Here is a 14,041-nt window from a genome sequence, read left to right on the forward strand (position 1 = left end):
GAGGAGCACTGCTAAACCATTTCCTAATGAGGGGAATTCCGTACTCTTCCTACAGTATGAGGAGCACTGCTAAACCATTTCCTAATGAGGGGAATACCGTACTCTTCCTACAGTATGAGGAGCACTGCTAAACCATTTCCTAATGAGGGGAATTCCGTACTCTTCCTACAGTATGAGGAGCACTGCTAAACCATTTCCTAATGAGGGGAATACCGTACTCTTCCTACAGTATGAGGAGCACTGCTAAACCATTTCCTAATGAGGGGAATTCCATACTCTTCCTACAGTATGAGGAGCACTGCTAAACCATTTCCTAATGAGTGGAATTCCAAGGAAGTCCAGGATACCAAGGTGTGTCTAGTATATTAGTATAATAGATCCCGTCACATTGTAGACCTATACAATACTGTATGTCTGAGTGCTATAAATAGCTATTTAGCCTACAGCAATTAATTCAGATTGGTGGTCTAAATAACAAGTAGGACCTAATTCCTTAACCAGATTACTCCTCAAGGATACACACGCTCTTTCATTAAACTGTAAGCTGGCACCGACGGCCACAAACTTCACAGTAAACCAAGTGTTCTTTCTTTACTTAAATATATGGTTTTTGTGGGCAGAAGTTGTTTTATGTGATCAAAGGGTTGCATTAAAGACTCTGCTTCTGTCTTTCCACAGCATGAGGCCAATGAAAGCGTTGACTGAGGCTGCTATTTCATGTCTTTCCATTACTATGCAAGTAAGATGCACAGTATTCTGTCTCTTTATTTTGACAGTGATCCCTTACTGCTTAGTACAGTGAAATGCTTGGATAGTTGCACGGGGGAGCATTGCGCAGGAGGGGACACCACAGCCAGCGTGGGATAATAACCAGGGGCCAGCCGGCTCCGTCAGCACATTTCAGACTACACTTCCCTACAGACACTTTGCTTTCTTTATCTTCTGAGCGTTTCTGTAGGACCACTGAGAGATCTGTGGGATCCGTAGTCATAACCCATTGGGAATACTGGGACCCTATTTATCAGCAGTGTGGTCACAATGTGTAGGGACAGAGCTGTGCCCATCTGCAGCCTAGGCCAATGTTCCCCCCTCTGCATCATTGCATTCCCAGGGTTATATATTCTAATGTGTAATATGTTATATGCTTTAGATAAATCTAAACATATTTCTCTAGATTTTTCTTCAGGTCTTCATAAAAATGCAGCACATTTATGTACAACTAATTTAATGGCTTCTGCCTTGTTGGGCCTTTTAATGACCTACAATGGCAATATTTGTCTTTTTATAATGCATGCTAACACAAATGTAGCATAGAAGTGTATCTCTGCAAGTACTGCTTGCACAGATACAGTAAATATATGTGTGTTATTTATATTTACACTTTACATTATTGCAGTGTGAGGCAGGTGCTGTTCTATGCTACCATCCATGTCCCTGCCCGCTTGGAGCTTACAGTTACTTGAAGGAGTCTATTTAGTAAGCTTTGGAGAGAGATAAAGTACCAAACAACCATATCCTAACTGTCATATTTCAAACACATGGCAAGATGTACTAAGCCTTGAAAAGTGATAAACAACCAATCAGCTCCTGTCATTTTTCAAACTCAGGGCCAGATTCTCTGAGTTTTAAAAGTGATCAAATGTAGAGTGATAAACAGCCAGCCAATCAGCTCCTGCCTGACATTTTTCAAACACAGTCTGTGACATGGCAAGTAGGAGCTGATTGGCTGGCTGTTTATCACTCTCCATTTTGTCACTTTTGAAGCTTTTAGAGAATCTGGCCCTCAGCCTGTAACATGGCAGGTAGGAGTTGGTTGGTTAGGGCCATTTTATTTTCTTGATAATGTCCTGGATTTTGGCTAAAAGTTAAAGTGAGGCTGACAACTGTTAATACCTAGAAGCAGAGTGATTTAAGAAATGGGGGCCCATTTGCTTGATGTGTATGTGGTAAAGTAGTAATTGTTCCCATGTCTGTACTGTCCCTACAGGACGCATAAGGATGGTCATGCATGAAATGTCTGCTGTGGGCGATCAGTCCTTACATAAATATATACAACGTCTAAATGATGGATGAGACTCTGTTTTCATTCATTCCATGTTCAGACAATAGATGACTGGTGAACCACACGCTCTTCTTTCATATTGCATTTAAATGAAAAGCAGAAGGCGATTACAATTATAGTTATAAAGGGAGAACCTCTGGGGTTTCACATATCAGTTTCTCGCACAATTACCTCTGTGTAAGCTCCGGTACATATTTATAAAATTTATATGTTCAAGTTAAAAAAAAAAACAGTTTTCGTTGGAAATTGTTCAAGTTTGTGTTTCTTTTGGCGTCCTCTGGAGGTGTAATATAGATAGGCGCTGATCACAGAGGGAAAACCTTAACATTGTTCTGTGCTCAGTCTCCTAAGTAAATACAAACACAGAGAGGCTTCCACAAGCAAGACTGGTGCTATAACCTGGGGCATGAAGGTCAACCGGGAATTTTTATATATATATATATATATATATATATATATATATATATATATATATATATTTATATATATATATATATATTTATATTTTTTTTTTATATATTATTTTCTTTTTTGTCAAGTGCACACATTGGAACGGGATCCCTTGAAGAAGGGGTGAACCCCCAAATGGTGGGGCCCACTGGGGGATACCCCTGTGCATCTATGGGCCAGTCCAACACTGCCTACGCCATCATCAGGGTCCACTTACTCTTCTCTATTCTAGGTGGCTCAGATACGCCATAACTCTGCATGGGATGCAGTGTAAATCCCGGCGGTCGGGATCCCGGTGTTCAGAATCCCGACCGCTGAAATTCCGACCGCTGAAATCCCGACACTTTCTCCCTCAGTGGGTGTCCACGACACCCCTGGAGGGAGAATAAATTAGTGTGCCGAGCGTAACGAGGCACATGGCCCGCAGGGGGGGGGGGGGGGGGCGATCCACGTCCCCCCCCCTTGTCGGGAATTTGGCGGTCGGGATTCCGAACGCCGGGATCCCGACCTCCGGGATTTAATACTAAATCCCTCTGCATACGTGAGATTCTCCCATTACAACTAAGTTCCACCTCTTTGTATGTATCGTTGTGACTGAATTGCATATAATGCGGCCATTGTCTGCATCTGTGCAATATACGCTTCAGACTGCGCGCTCCTTACAGAGTACAGCTACACACACCACTGGTCAATAGGGGCTTGCGTTCGTACCCAGGGATGAAGTGACTATAGTAAATGTATAACCTAGTCAGACGCTTATGGTCAGTAGAGCCAGGGCATATGGTCAACCTGATCACTGTTGGCGAAGGCAATAGGCCAACAAGACAATGGTGGACTCATGAACATTCAACATGAGTTGTTCATGATTGAGCGGGCTGGTGGGTTGTGTATTTAACAGCAGCACAGAATAAATGTATAATGTAAACGTCCTGCCCTTGATAAGAGTATACCATTTGGTGTCCCTGAAGTCATTGTATTTAGCCATATTATATGATTATGTAACTAATTACATTTGTTATTTCTAAAAAAAAAAAGGTACTCTTTACCTAGAACGGCGCCCATCGGGGTGATCGCGGGCAGTACATAAACGGCCGCGACGCGATGCCCGCGATCACCGCGATTTTCCCATAGGGAACAATGTTAAAAAGCCAGATTGACCGCGATTTTGCATTCAATGCCTCAATGCCCGCGATTTTACCATAGGAATCAATGTTAAATGGGCTACAGAGCCCAAATAGGCTCAATTAACCCTTAAATGTCACCCCAATTTTTTGACGCCACCCCACGATCCACGCCAACCCGAAGCGTGGCGAGCGCAGCGAGCCCGCGAGGGGCGGCGGTACGCGTCCTCCGACCTTTTCATGCCCTACTATCCACGTCGGCGTGGAGTTGAGAATAGAATAGTGTGGCGAGCGCAGCGAGCGCAGCGAGCCACCGAGCCCGAAGCGTGGCGAGCGGACGCGGATACCTTCACAGTTATACGCGTCCCCTCGCGGACTTCACAGGTGTCCGTGGCGACGCGGACACCTGTGAAGCCCGCGAAGGGACGCGTTTACCTGTGAAGGTATCCGCGTCCCCTCGCGGGGCTCGCTGCGCTCGCCACGCTTCGGGCTCGGTGGCTCGCTGCGCTCGCCACACTATTCTATTCTCAACTCCACACCGACGTGGATAGTAGGGCATGAAAAGGTCGGAGGACGCGTACCGCCGCCCCTCGCGGGCTCGCTGCGCTCGCCACGCTTCGGGTTGGCGTGGATCGTGGGGTGGCGTAAAAAAATTGGGGTGACATTTAAGGGTTAATTGGGTCTATTTGGGCTCTGTAGCCCATTTAACATTGATTCCTATGAGAAAATCGCGGGCATTGAGGCATTTTACATTAAAATCGCGGTCAATTAGGCTTTTTAACATTGTTCCCTATGGGAAAATCGCGGTAATCGCGGGTACCCGATTTTGATGTACCCGCGATTTACCCGCGATGACCGCGATTTTTTACCCCCGACGCCCGCGATTCTGATCGCGGGCGCCGTTCTAGGTAAAGAGTACCAAAAAAAACTCCTATGCCTGCTTCCTTTATAGCAACACATGAAATAATGGAGCCTGCACCACACTGTACAGTGTTGCCGGGAGGTTAGCTGTGCAACTCACAACGGAAGCCAAGTACGATTACATACCTATATATAATACAATAAAGAGCCCGGAGCGGTCCCACTAGGCGCCACTGCAGTACAGTAACAAACGCAGGATGTGTACAGGAGACAGCAGGTGTTGCTATGCAGACGTGTGAACACCTTGGGGAAAAATGTACATATTTGTTCTGCATTCTTTTTCTTTGTGGAAAAATACTTGTGAATGAGTCACACGAGGTTTCTGGCCACATTTTAATATGGATGTAACTTTTAAGACAGCGATACCTTTACATCATATTAATTGAACCATGTGGGGTAAAGACAGAACATTCATCTATATATATGTCTCTAGTGTCCGTTTGTCATCGGAAACACTGCCATCTGTTGGTAGCAAGTGAAACTACATCTACTAGCTTTTGAAGCATTAGCTGTGAACGGGCTTACTAGTAAAATATATTTTGTATCCTTCTCTGGCCGGGGTGGATTTTACTTGTGCTATTTTATAGGACAATCTGTGGCTGTACTTCCGTTGTGTAACTACAGTACATGTCCCAGCATGCTTTACCAACTGATCAGTGAGAGGGTATGCTGGGAATTGTAGCTCCACAACAGCTGAAGAGCCACAGGTTGGTTAGGCCTGCTATAGGGTATACCTCAGTGGTTCACTCCTTCCTTTCAGCTGAGCCATGGCTACTGCACACAAAGCATTTCGTCCTAGGGCAGCATTCCGGAACTCCAGTGTACTCTCTGAGCTGTGTCATGATTGGACTGTCTGCATTCTGCAGTGACGTTGCTTGGTATGGCCCCGCCAACTCAAATGACTGTTGCACTCATTCAGCAGTGACAGGCATTGACACTTTTGTGTGGGTGAATGGTGTATAGATTAATAACACTTTGTGTGTGTGTGTGTTGCAGTCTCATACAGGGATTAGTTGCTGCCCAGCATTAGGTCAGAGGATGCAAAATGATGGACAGATCATGATTACGGATGCCAAAACGATCAATCCCGGGATTCCTAAAAGAAAACTGCCCCTCTCCCCCCACATTGCCTTACGCTAGTGGATTGGGCAGGCAGCAGCGGAATTGAGGCAAGCGGTGGGTGTGACGCCGGAGGGAGGTGATTGTGTCACTGCGTGCAGCCAGGAGAGGTCAGGCGGCGAGCGGGTTCAGCACTGCGGCCTGCGCAACATCCATAGGCCGCACAGAGTCACGGAAGTCACAGTGAGGCTGGAACCTTATTGCCGCCGGACAGTGAGTGACAGTGGCCGGAACCCGTTCGCCACCCGACCTCTCCCGCCGTGCAGGCCGCACGCCGGGTCGGGAACAGCCAGAGCGGGTGCTCAGACGCTGCCTGGCATTAGACTGCGCACCCCTAAATCCTGGGATTGGATAGTCCAATCTTGTGTTTTAAATCCGAACATTTTGGGGCCAAATCCCAGGATCCCGATCCCGAGATTGGTCATGATCCTTTTTGGCATGGTTTTAGCTGCCCAAACACAGTGGGCCTTTAAACTGGGTACATACTGGCTGATATATTGGGCCTGATTCTGGTTCACTCGCAAAAGCAAGAGAGTTAAATTTGGGTGGGGTTTTACAACCAGTATTTACCCTGCACAGAAACAAAATAACTAACTCAAATCTAACTCTCTCTGCACATGTAACATCAGATTCGCCAGCAAAGAAGAGCCCGGCTCCATCTGTATTTTGTTTCTGTGCAGGGTAAATACTGGCTGCATTATTTTTACACTGCAATTTAGATTTCAGTTTCAGCACAACCCACCCAAATGTAACACTCTCTGCACATGTTACATCAGCCCCCCCTGCAGTGCACATGGTTTTGTCCATTAGAGATAATTTGCTTTTGTGAGTGAACCAGAATCAGGCCCATTGCAGACATTGACTTAGATTTGCAGCATAGCTAATGGCCGATTCATCTGCAGCAAACCTGTTTGTATTGGTAATCTGTTGACCTCCCGTACATTTGCAATTTGTACCTGGTTGTTCAGAATACAGTCTCTTCAAACAGGTGCATTTTCATCTTTTCGATGACCAGTCCACTCACTAAAGTTGGCCATGTCTGCAAGCCCCCTATAAACTCTTACCCAGCCCACCCACCCTGTCACAGTATAATAGTCTAAGTAATGGGAATGAGAGGGCCTCATACAATTTAGAATAGATTTAGAATAGATTACTCCAATACATTCAGTTATTAAAATATATATAAAAAAGTCTGCCTCATGAGGGGTGCCCCTATGGACCAATAGGGAACTGAAGTCTTTTAACTTGCAGCTTTGGCCGTGTGCCTCTAAAACCCCTAACACCTGTTTATGGCCTATTACCTGGGTCCAACTGATAGACATACGTGCGTCTGATGATTTTTAAGTAATTTCTCTCTTTGGCTTCTCTCACAATAACCTGAATTGGGATTACCTCCAAGAAACATACAAATCTGGTAATTAGCAGAACTTTGAGTATACAATCTATAGCGGATACTGGGTCTGATCCAGAGATTACATTTGGAATTTGTTGGCAAAATTTCTCGATTAATATACAGTACTGTGGAACGTGATGGTGCCTTGGAAACTATGCTAATACATGAAGCACAAAAGACATATGTACTGTATAGTGGCAGATGCTCAATTAGTTTAGTAATACCACCCAGGTGCATCAAAAGGTGGGGTAATAAATTCCCCTTTCAGTACCTATTCTTGACTGGTTATTTCCGAGTCGTTGCGCCACCAACCTGGGTCGTTATGTCACCAACCCTGGTCGAGGTGCGGTGTGAGAACTTCACCCCAGGTCGAGCAACCCGACATTTCAACCCTGGTCATGAACAGTGTGAACAAGTGACCCACTGGTGCATTTGCGGTCTGAAAGCGGTATAAGAGAAAAATACATTATTTCCCTCAGCACACTGAATGGCATTAGTAGTCTTGCTGGAGGGAAACAATGTATTTTTCTGTAAAGCTGATTGGCTTCTGATGGTTGAGCATCACTCCAGGGAGAATTGTGGTGATAGGCATTGTATGGATGCAATATATGGTGATAGAAAGGACAGTATTCAACTGCACGGCAGCGAATCCTGTTTTGGATTCACAGTGCACTCGCCGTGATTCTCCATCCTCCCTGTCCGCCACCAGCCCTCCCTTTCCCCTTATTCAACTAGTCAGGGGCTCGCTGCCCCGATGGTGAATTTGTACCCCCTGGGAAATGCCACACAGAGCCGGGGGGTTGGCAGAAGGCAGAGAGAAGGGCAGCCTCCCTGCCTGTGCCGCAAGCTGCACACAGCAGCAGGGAGGAGAAGGAGGGCTGGCGGGGAGACAGGCAGCAGAAGCTGCGGCCAGAGGAGACAGGGCAGGCGGGGAGGTGCTGGGAGCGCTGCGCTTGTCCCGCTCCATGCATATGTAATGAGCAGGACAAAGCGCAGCTAATATTAAATGAGCGGGTCCCCCCCCCCCCCCCCCCTGCATTCATCATGTTAAAAAAAATTTTTTTTAAATTAGGGTACTTGTTTCCTAGCACGGCGCAATCGCATATAATGGCATACCGTATGCGATGCAATATTCGGAATGTACAAATAAATATCGCATAGCATCGCATGCCAGCACTCTGATGGGTGCTTACAATGTTAAATGCACCCCCATTGTCAACGCCACCCCCCCACTATCAAAGCCAACCCGAAGGTTGGCGGGCGGCGGCGTGGAGTTTTCATACCCCCACTATCCACGTTGGCGTGGAGTTGATTTTAGATAGTGCGGCAAGCGCAGTGAGCTACCGAGCCCGAAGCGTGGCGAGCGCAGCGGAATACATGTTAAGTAATCCGCGTCCGCTCGACAATGGGGGGTGCATTTAACATTGTAAGCACCCATCAGGGTGCTTGTACAATAAAAATCGCATCGCATGTCGCTATATTGCATGCGATGCACTTCGATGGAAATCGGGGGTGCCGTGCTAGGAAACAAGTACCAAAATTAGAAATATATTCATGTGCTGCTTTTTTTTAATTACAAATAGCAAGACCCTTCAAATATAAAAAAATCGGATTTTTTTTTTTACCCCCCAAAAATGTATAGAAAACCTTTATTTTAAAAGAACACATTCCAGTTCACCTAAAAAAAGATGACGAATGTAAAACGGTGAAACTCGGTGAAAATCACGGAGAAAGCAGTTCTAAATTTGAGTATTGAATACACTCTCGGCGAATTGTAAAAACCTCTTTGAAAACCACCAGCGAATTGCGGCGACTATCAAACGGCGTATTGGCAGACATTCTACATGTAATACAGCGAATCGCAATTTAGGTGAAAACATTCGCCGTTTCGCTGGAGAACAGGCAGTTTCGCTGAAAACTGAGGCGAATTATAGGCATTGGATACTGGCCAATATCTTTACATTGGCCACAAGTTATGAATCGACTGTAAGCTTCTCTGGGACTGAAGTAAATGACAAAATGTTCTTTTCAAATATAAAATACAGCAAAAAATATAACTGCCGTATTCCCCATACACTATCTCAGAATGGTACTAAAGATCTGACACTGTGGCCTCTCTAACATGGTTTAATAGCGGTTCAGTAAACACCATATTCCAACTTTATAGAGACCTACACAGGAATTCCAGCAAATGTCTCCGGCCATATGCCACTGCCCATACGCAGCATATGGTCCATCGTTGAAGTGACGTTATTCCCTGGGACACATTTGTCCCATGTATCTGCCCTCCAGTGTGGAAGCATGGATGTGTATAATGTTTTGCTTGCAAGGCAGTGTCATTTAAGAATGAAGAAGTCGTTTTAGAGTATTTGCAGTTTAAGCATGTGCAACAAATTAGGATCTGGCAGGCTCTCTGCAGTCTCTGAGAAATGTACTTTTCCCTCTCTCTCCTGTTTTGTATCTTCTACCCACTCATTCCCCACTCTTAATATAAGAAGGAGAGGGGCTGCTTGTCATGCTGCCGTTGCTGCTGCTTCCCACTCAAGGGAGGGCTGTTCCAAGCCCACATTAGTGACATTGAGAACGTGGTCAATGTGCATTCATGTCATCAGCTTCCCCACCCCCTCATGCATGAAACCGAAGCTAAACACACAGGAACTCACTGTCCTCAGCTCTCACCAGGGATAGACGGGACAACGTGAGGTTACAGAAATATCGGAATCTGATTATTAGGGCTTTTCCCCCCAGTTTACAGATGTATGAGCAAATTCTGGGGTAGATTTATTAAGCCTTAAAGAGAGATAAACGCAAGGGTGATAGGAGCCGATTTGCTAGATGTTTATTATCGTAGCTGTCATGTTTTAGGCTATTAAAAATTGACAGTTAGGGGCAGAATGGCTGGGCGTTTGTCACTTTTGATCAGACTCACGTTTAGCTCCCCTAAGTGCTGAAGCCATAAATTGAGTCTCAGCGTGACGTAAGTATCATGTACATTATTAGTAAATGCTTCTCTTAATTCATAAGATTATTTCATTTAATATCGGAAAATAACTAAAGGTGCCCAAACACGCTGGGGGAATCGCATGCGTTATGGGCTAGATCGCATTGCATCGCACGGCGTGCGTTTTGCAAGCAATGTGCGTGCGATGCGATCCAAAAGCAGTACAGAAAGTATGTGCAGCACATCGGAAAGCACGTCGCTATCGCAGCAGTATGGGCACCTTTACTCTTCACCTGCTAGAACACAGCAACAGGAGGGTTAAATGTGTTGGTTATGTGCAAGCTGCAGAAGAGATGAGACCCCAGTGGCTCACCCATGTGATGTGGAACTACAAGTCCCAGAATATCCTATGGCAGGGGTGGCCAAACCGGTCCTCAAGATCTACCAACGGTCCACGTTTTCCAGGTTACCTAGCTGGTGCACAGCTGCAGTCATTACTAACTGTCACATTTTAAAACCTGCTGCATTCATTCCTACTATAGATCCAGAGGTTGCCTGGAAAACCTGCACCGTTGGTAGATCTTGAGGACAGGTTTGGCCACCCCTGCCCTATGGCATTCCGAAACTTGTAATACAACAACAACTTGAGAGCCATAAGTCCGCTACATTGTGTTGCCAACATGTAAGTTGGGAACTTGTGTATGTTGTACATGTGACATTCCGGGGCACTCCAGCAGTAACTTCTAGAGATTCCTGCCTTTATTGTGACAGCCGTTCGCAGGTGTCCTCGCTGTGTGAGCGTTCTAGATTCATGATTCATTAATGCATCTGACAGTAATGTATTAGGCATGTACTCACAGTAAGGGGATCATTGTAGCCAGACATTGCCTTGTAACTAGCCTCTATATATATATATATATATTGTAACTAGACAGGAGATGCCTTGCAAGTAGCATCTATCTATCTATGTCCTCTTTCTCTATGTATATATATTGTAACTAGCCACATTGTAGTCAGACAGAAGATGCATTGTAACTAACACACAGCCCAGCTTACCTCTTATCTCCTGTCCCCTAATACATGCAGCCTCTGGTACAGGAATATATCCCCCTGTGCACGGCATTGCCTTGTATTAGCCATCCCGCGATCCTTTCTCTGGATCCCATTCCATGGCTTCCTCTCACTGCCTCGGCTTCTGGGAAGTGTTGTGTGTTGTGGAAGCTGCACTTGTTTGAAGTCTCACATCCCAGGGTCCAGGCAGAAAACAAGTCGTGCTGAGCTCAGCCCAGGGGTTGGATAGTCCTATGGCGGTGCTGGAAAGGAGACTGGTTTGTCTTCTAACTTCTGAAAGTTCCGCTTGTTTTTGTTGGAGGGGGAAGGGAGAGAGTGGCAGCAGCAGCCTCAGCCAGCAGATCTCTCTTTCCCTGTGTCTCTCTCTTTCTCTCCCCCTGTGGGCCCCTTGCAGAGTGTTTTTATTGATTGCAATCACTGAAGGCTAGCTGGCTCTCTAAAGAAACACTGTGCAATGTGTTCTTTCCTGGCTTTCATTAAACAGAGCCAGTGCGCTCTGTGGTCACCCTGACTGGCACCCTGCCTACACTCTGTTACTCCTCTCACCAGAAGGTGGGGTGGGGGGGACTCTTATTTCCTTACAGTGGGTCTGCAGAGGTGAAGCAGAGGAGGGGCCCTGAATGAGCCACAGCCCTCCACAAAATAATTAGGATGCCTACAGATTCCCTATGAGTGGTGGCCTTGTGGCCGTACCCGGTCACTGGTACACAATGAACACTGTGGACCTCTGTGCGAAACAGGCAATGCCAGTGACTCCTGCTCTCTAGTAAAATCCAGAGCGACCGCTTCATGTCAGCGCTGTTCAGCATGAACTGCCCTGAATTCATACATATGGTTGGTATTATAATTTTGAAGAATGCTTATAATATTGTGACCACAATTAATCCCAAACATGACTTCACAGTTTTTGTATTTTTCTCATTTTAGTTTAATGGAGCCCTACATTTCGGGGGATTGGGGGGGGGGGGGGGGGGGGAATAGGTAATGTGCCCCTGAGCTTATATGCTGCATCATATAAGGCTCCTCCGGTCTGCCGCGGCCCATTTCCAGTTTCATGTTCAGTGAGCGGCTGGAGAACCCATTGTAGAAGCTGTTCTGTGACGTGTTTGGGTGATGCTGTGATACATATGATGTTGGAAGTATTGCTGCTGGTTTATGGCTTGGCCCCGGTACTACAATTTCCCTCGCTGCACCTCTCATTCTGAGAGACATATGGGATTTCACTCTATTTCCAGAAATGTTTGTTTCCCGTTAGCCACACTTGGGTGAAACAAATGTAGGTCATTTGGCCAGTCATACCCCTTTCACATCGCACTTTTAAAACGGTAAATTGACGTTTTTTTCCCTTTTTAAAAAGTTTAAGCCTGCACTGTGAATGCACCACAGCCGATTTACCGTTTAAAGTTAACTGGCATTTCGAACCGTGTAAAAAGCAGAGTCCTACACGGTTCCTTGCCGTTTTTTGTGCAATGTGAATGTGTACAATGTGTCTGAAACGGTATTTCAGGCAAACAACACAAGCTCCCCTTTAAAATGACAGGCAATGTTGACACTCTGGCTTGAAACGTGTTCGGGTTGAAACGGTTTCACTGCTATGTTGAATGAGACTTAACCGGTATTTAAAACGGTAATCTGCGGCAATGTTAAGGCTCTGACCCGTTTTAATTACCGTTTTAAAATACCGTTTTTTAAAACGTGTCGGCGATGTGAAAGTGGTATCAGATAAGTGGAGGCGGCTTTAAGTTTTGTTATTATTGAAAAGTCCGTAGGATCTAGTCATAATAAATGTGTGTTTCCTTAATAGCAATTTGATTTGTTATTCATTTGTCTCTAATGTTTAACATAAAATCTAACATAAAATGCAAATGCTAGAATGTGATCTAATATCCTGGATGCCAGGATATCACCTAGGGAAGCCAATCCCAGGGCATTTTTTCAATCCCGGGATTCGGGATTGAAAAATGCTCAATCCCGGGATTCCCGGGATCCCGGGATTGGCTTTCCTAATAAAAAAACGCCCTGGCCGCCCCGCATTTACTTACACTTGCAGGGGCGGCCGGGTTGATGGGTGGGAGCCGGGATGCCGGGTGTGCAGCTTCATCCGGCCGGCGGCAGGGTGGGAGCCGGGATACCATGTGGGCAGCTTCCTACTTCGGGAGCCGGGTTGCTGGGTCGGCTGGCTGGCTAGGTCGGCAGGCGACTTCATAATGCGGAGTTGCTTGCTTGCTGGGTGGGCTCGCTAGGTGGACGGGCGGCTTCATCTCTGCCTGCCTGCGCAGCGTGACCTCTCGTCACGCTGAGAGGTCACGCTGCGCAGGGTTGCTCTGCCGAGTATGGGAGTATCCGGGCAGCGGCTGAGCGAGTGCTCAGCCGCTGCCCGGCATTAGACTGCGCATGCGCAGTCTAATCCCGAAAATCCCGGGATTGGAAACTCCAATCCCGGGATTAAAATCCCGGCGTTTTGGGGGCCAAATCCCGGGATCCCGCCGATCCCGGGATTGGCCACCCTAATATCACCTGTCATTCTCTACAGTTTGCTGTTCCTAATAGGGGGTGGGGGAACATACGGGGAGATTCTTCTAAGCGATTTTGACTATACATTGTCAAAATCGCTTAGAAGATTTTCCTGAATCACCCCATGTGTACACAGCGATGCACAGTGTCGCGATCGCCCACCATATAGACACTGCAGGCAAGAATATTTTTGCTACACTGTGTAGTTGTAGTTGGATGGATTGTAGTTCTGGCGGCTTAACTACAGCTTGATGCACCCGGGGCTCAGCCGAAATCGTCGGAATGGAGTCCTGTGTGTACACTGACAGTTGGAGAAGGCACTTGGGAAGTGAGAAGAGTGGAGAGTTAGCAACCGGTCAACTTTGATGTATGATTTACCAAGTATATTTGATAAATTAAAAGGTAGAAGCTGATGGGAAATGGCTCCACTGGTCCTCTCTTTAACTCTT

At 46.3% G+C, this 14,041-nt stretch overlaps 2 protein-coding genes across 2 annotated transcripts in view; one reads left to right on the forward strand and one right to left on the reverse strand.

Annotated features, from left to right (window-relative positions):
- The window catches only part of GPR146 (G protein-coupled receptor 146), a 43,490-nt gene extending 31,907 nt beyond the window's left edge, over positions 1–11,583 (reverse strand). Inside the window, exon 1 of the mRNA XM_083153113.1 lies at positions 11,064–11,583. The gene's annotated coding sequence lies outside the window, so the exon portion shown is untranslated. The remainder of the gene's footprint in view (positions 1–11,063) is intronic.
- Positions 1–14,041, forward strand: part of CHLSN (cholesin) — a 236,532-nt gene that overhangs the window by 164,112 nt on the left and 58,379 nt on the right. The window lies entirely within an intron of this gene.

Source organism: Crinia signifera, chromosome 7 (genome assembly GCF_055691185.1).
Source record: "Crinia signifera chromosome 7, ASM5569118v1, whole genome shotgun sequence".
Taxonomy (NCBI): domain Eukaryota; kingdom Metazoa; phylum Chordata; class Amphibia; order Anura; family Myobatrachidae; genus Crinia; species Crinia signifera.